Genomic DNA, 6,000 nt, shown 5'->3' with positions numbered 1-6,000 from the left:
CACACACACACACACACACACACACACACATAAGGTAAATCAGCTGCTCTTCCTTTGATTTGACCTTTGGGTCGACGGTTTGCCCCAATGGCAACCTTGCAGCATTAAGGAGCCGTAATGGCTTGCACTTAATGCCCCCCCCCCCCCCCCCCCCACCACCAAGTTCCTTTCTCCTTGTGTTGACATGCACCCCCCCCCCCCCCCCCATTGCTCTGCAGCTGTGCAGATCAGATGTCTGGTGCATTAATGGGACCTGTGCTGAGCAGTGGGGCAGGATTGCAGATTGACACTGACCCCCCCCCCCCCCCCCCCTCAGTCCTGCTTTTCCACCAGTAGCACTACAGGATGCTCTCGAGGACATGTCTTTACTGCTTATTGGAATTTCTTTGATGGGACTGAGTTTTGGGTTTCAGAAGAACATGATCCAGGTCATCAGGCAGATCTGAGGTCTGGCGCAGATTTTAAATTGTACTATGGCGACATCTACTCGAGGATTATCGTGAAGCTGCTCACTTATTCACTCAGGATTTGTCAGTATAATTGAAGTTTTTTTGGGGGCTCATTTGTTGCCCCAGGATGAGAGAGTTTCTCATGCAAGATTGAGAAAGAGGTGTAATGGATTCCTGCATGAGCCGTCATTAGGTGTGTTTACAGTAGCTTAGTCTGCCCCCCCCCCCCCCCCCCCCCCTTAGCCATTCATAAATCATTGTTAACAGACAGACCTGACATCCTGCTCATACATCACCAGGCAGGCCTTTACTCCTCAGTAATTCAAATGGTGGATGTGCAAACATATCTGGCTGTTTCCTGTCAGTGTGTAACATAGCTGGAACTCACACCCGAACAAAGGACAACAGTCCCCCGTTTGGACAAGAAGGAGATGAAAGCCTGTCAGAGAAACTGGATGGCTTATATATATATATATATATCATCTACCAGGAATTTAGATTCTGTCATGATTCTGCCAGACTGGGGGTGATTACAAATGTTCATTTGAAGAGGAAACTATGATCAGTTTTTTTGAAACAACTGTGAAAATGGTAAAGCCGTTCTGTAATTTAGGATACGCTCCAGTGTCTCCATTCCACAATGATGTTTCTTTTTGCGCAAACACCAGTGACATTGTAAAAATAATAATTAATAATAATAATAATCGTGGTGCTTTAGATTTTTAAAGAATTGAATGATAATTTAAATGATGAAATCTGATCACCCCCCCATCCCCCCACCCCTTTCCCAATTACACTCCCAACAGTCTTTGGCAGCCATTTGGCCGAATGGAATCAGAGTTTCTATTGCATTTTCAGCACTGCAGTCGTTACCAAACTGTCACATCAACTAAAAACAAAGGTCTGCTGCTGCTTCTCATGGGAAAACAAATGCTGGCGTTGTCTCATGCCATTATATGAAATCAAACCCAGGTCTCCCTATAGCGCTGCGCACGTGACGTGTGATTGAGGCCCGATCATACAAACCGGCTGTGAACGGGTGCAGCTCTTTGAGTGCTTTCCCTCAATGTTGCTGCGGATTGTCCGCCATTCTGCGATCGTGATGTAAACAGACAGGGAGGTCTCCTCATTGATCGCTTGCAAGCTGCTTTTAAACCATCAATACCCTATAAAGCATCACTTAAGACAAGCAACATGTGTCTCCCTGTTGCTTTGTGCTATGGCTGGATCAAGTAGGAGCAGAGGTTTGACACATACACAAAAAACCAGCAGCATAAAGGGTTAATCAGGGTTATCATTTCTGTTTCGACTCTATTATTTATAAGTTTAAATGTAGCTGCGAGCAAACTCTCACTCTCTCCTCTTCTTCTTCTCAGTAATATGTACCGATTGGCAGCTGCAAACATTTTCACAATTCATCTACGACCATTAGAGGTATCTAAGCTTAATTTTCTGTTCTTTTTTTTTTTAAAGGAGAGTCCCAAACAGTGGCCCTTAAGAGGAGCTGCTAATTTACAACTGTAATAAACACAGGACACCAAATAAATTAATAAACACCAAATATCTGTCATAAATGTTCTACAGGAATGCGTGAATTCAAAAATAATGCAGATTTAACCAAATAGCTTGTCCAGTGTTGAGAATATAGACACATTCAAGAAAAATGTAAATGAAACTTTTCTTTCAACTTTGGCAGTTTTAACGATGAGAAGAAAAGGAAAGGAGAGGAGGATTACTGTTTTCCTTTTGATCGCATGCTGATGAAAGTCTGCCTCTATCCTCGGTTCATATTTTCTACGACACGGCCATTGGACTGTAAATGAGCAGGCTACGAAAACAAAGAGACGTTTCTGAAGTCGTTCTCCTGTTTATATGATCTTGAAAGCATTTTCATAAACTGTCAGCGAAAAGTCGGCTTGGTGGTAAATACCAGAGATCTGAAACGCAAAACAATCCCCCCCGCCCTGCCTCCGTGTCTTACTTTCAGGGCAGAAGAGAAAGTAAACAGTCAATCTGTTTTCTGACATTTGCAAGTTGAACGTCCCCCCCCCCCATCTCTGTTTCATATTGATGACTGTTCAATCATTGATTGGTGTCTATCGACGTGTGTGAACTTGTTGGGTTCTTGTACAGAGGCGAACAAATTAGCTCAAGAGGAAACAAAGACTTTTTCTACCAGTCCGCGGTGCTCTCGTTTTTGCCCCCCCCACTCTGTCCTTGACACACTTAACCAAGGCGGACACGCTGACCCCATCAGTTGGTGCTGCACACCTCCCATTGGGGGCTCCAACACCCCGGACCACTACAGCATCTATCACCTGGTCCCATGTGACTCCGTGTGCCCTCCCCGCCCCCCCTCCACGTGCCTTTTGCGGTCCCCTTGACAATTCTCTCTCGTGGAGTGATTAATGCCTGTTTACTTCAGAAAGGCCAAAACCACTTCTCCGGATGGGAGGCAGATACCGTAGAAAAAGGGGAAATGATTCCGGATGGGGAAAAAAGAAATGAAGGGGGGGGGTGAAACAGACGTACAGGTGGCAAACTGGGAGATGCTGCATTGCTGTTTCTGCCAGCGGAGCCTGGCCCATTCAGTAGCTGAGGTGAGAAAGATCAACGGCTCCTGCATAGTTAGAGAAGTCGCCTCTGCAGATTTGAGTCACAGCGAGGGGGGGGGGGGGTCGAAAGAGAGTAAATACTGTTTAATAACTGGAATGAAAGGCCAAGCCTTAAGTGACGTGTGGATGGCAACAGGACAGGCAGCAATTTATTTGAGTGACTGCATTTTAAAGCTTCACAAGCTTCATATTTAACAGCAAAACTCATAATAAGATCAGACGCTCTATTTTATTATTATTATTATTATTTATTATTTATTAATTTGTTTCAAGCAGAATAAAATTTAACAAAACAAACTTATACCTTTTTGCGTACAAGAAAAAAAAAACCAACAAATACGTCCAAAACAACCACCAAAGTTCATGTACACAAAAATAGCAATAATAAATTATATAGTGCATGAAAAGGAGTGGGAAGAAGAAAAACTTATTAAATCCCACCCCCATAATACAACTGCTATTGTTCATGTATTGGACAACCAGCAATGGAAAAGAAAAAAAAAAACAACACAATGAAGATGAAAAAGCAAAACAAACAAAACAATTAAGTAACCCTCATACATAGAATAAATTACAAAATATAACTCTATATATATTGAGCCAGTATAATTAAGCCCCGCCCTCTCTGTACTGCATCAAAATCATGCGTTTGTAAGTAAATTTAAATTTTTGAATATTTTTGCATTGTTTATGTTCAACATGCAAGCTATTCCACAATTTCACCCCACAGATGGTTAAACAAAAACTCTTCCTGGTGGTTCGAACTTTGGGTACTGTAAAATTTCCAAATCCTCTTATGCCATGATGGAACTCTCTTAATGTAAAAAAACATTGTAATGTACTTGGTAGTGAATAGTTAAATGCTTTAAATAAAATTAACAAGGTATGATATTTGACAAGATCATTAAATTTTAATAAATTTGATTGAATAAACAGATTATTAGTATGAGATAAAAATTCAGTTTTGTGTATGATTCTTACTGCTCTTTTTTGTAAGATGACTAATGGGTGTATTGTACACTGATAAGTGTTCCCCCACACTTCAACACAGTAGGTTAGATATGGCAGTACGAGTGAACAATATAAAGTTCTGAGTGCATCATGATCTAAAAATTGCTTAGCTTTATTTATAATTGAGAGGTTTTTTGAAATTTTGGTTTTTATATGTCTGATGTGTGGTTTCCATGTCAACTTGTTATCAATTTTCACTCCTAAAAATGTATATTCAGTAACATATTCCAATTGAACATCGTCTATCTGTATTTGTTTTCCTGGATTACTCTCGTGTTTACCAAATATCATCACTTTTGTTTTATCCACATTTAAAACCAATTTATTACTATCCATCCATTTTTTAATTTTTGTGAGCTCACCATTTACAGTACTCAAAAGTTCACTCTCATTGTCACTACTGTAAAAAATATTTGTGTCATCTGCAAATAATATTAACTTTAGTAACTTAGATACATTGAAAAGATCATTTATATAGATATTGAAAAGTTGAGGACCCAATACTGACCCTTGAGGCACACCACACGAAACAACAAGTTTTTCTGAAATATGTCCTCCCATTTTTACATACTGAGTTCGGCCTGTTAAATAGCTTTTTAACCAATTCCCAGCCATTCCTCTAATTCCATATTTTTCTAATTTCGTGACCAAATTTGAGTGATTTATGGTGTCAAAAGCCTTTTTTAAGTCAATGAATATTCCAACTGCATATTTTTTTGCATCCAGAGCATTTGTTATCTCTGCGACTGCTTGTGTTAGTGCCATTGCTGTAGTCCGTTTGGCTCTAAAACCGTATTGCGCGTCGTTTATTATTTGATGCTTTTCTACAAAATCTTCCAATCGAGAATTAAATAACTTTTCTAGAATTTTTGAAAACTGTGGCAGCAAGGAAATTGGCCTATAGTTTGTAAATTTATGCTTATTTGCATTTTTATATAACGGAATAATTTTTGCTATTTTCATTTTTTGGGGAAAACAGCCAGTTGTAAACGACAGATTACAGATATATGTGAACGGTTTTAAGATATTATTTATAACAGTTTTTATTAATGCCATATCAATATCATGACAGTCTGTGGATCGTTTGCTTTTGCATTTTTTAACAATATGTAATATCTCTTGTTTGGAGACTGATAAAAAAAACAAATCCAGCCGGTTGTAAATAAACATTTTGTTCCATGGGGGGGGGGGATCGATGGTAAGCAGTTCTTTTTCCTTTACGGTTCAGTGAGGATGAACCTTACCCTGGCATGTTTGGATGGAATGCTCTCTGGAATCGGTGAATCTGACGTGCGATTGTGAGAGCGGTTGGGTTGTGCGTGACCTCCTTATGTTTGGCACTGCGTCTAGTTCTGTTGTTGTTTTTGTGGATGTTTGTGCGACGTGCCCAAGAGGGATTGCTGAAATACTACTGGAAGAATAAAAAAAAAGAGACAAGTAGAACAAATACAACAGAATACAGTATCATTTTGTGATCCTTTTATACATTTAACCAGCTGGGGGGCGGGAAAAACCCCCAGAAAGACATGAGATAAGGGTTTAACTCATCAGCGCCATTGATTTATGTTCAGGTGTAATGATTATTAATAATTAGTGTTGAGAATACTGGTATCTGTTATTCACACCTAAAGATGCAGAATCACTACAAACAGTTGTGTGTTTCACCCCCCCATTCCACACAGCGTCCCCTCACCGTGGCTTACTGCTACTAAATCGGCAGCTGTGTATCTTTAGGTCATATTTCGGCTAAGATTATGATGTCTGCTCTGCTCAGATCAGGTCTAGGAAGGTCTGACAGATACTGAGCAGAGTGGAGTTTGATGCTTTCAGCTGGAGGCCACGGAGCGGCCAAACCGAAGCAGCCGAGAAAGATATAAGATGTGTGGATGGAGGGCTGTCTAGTCCGTGGCACAGCAGGGCGCTCA

Source organism: Brachionichthys hirsutus, chromosome 19 (assembly GCF_040956055.1).
Source record: "Brachionichthys hirsutus isolate HB-005 chromosome 19, CSIRO-AGI_Bhir_v1, whole genome shotgun sequence".
Taxonomy (NCBI): domain Eukaryota; kingdom Metazoa; phylum Chordata; class Actinopteri; order Lophiiformes; family Brachionichthyidae; genus Brachionichthys; species Brachionichthys hirsutus.
The sequence above is the reverse complement of the archived record's forward strand: the minus strand, read 5'-3'. Positions refer to the sequence as shown.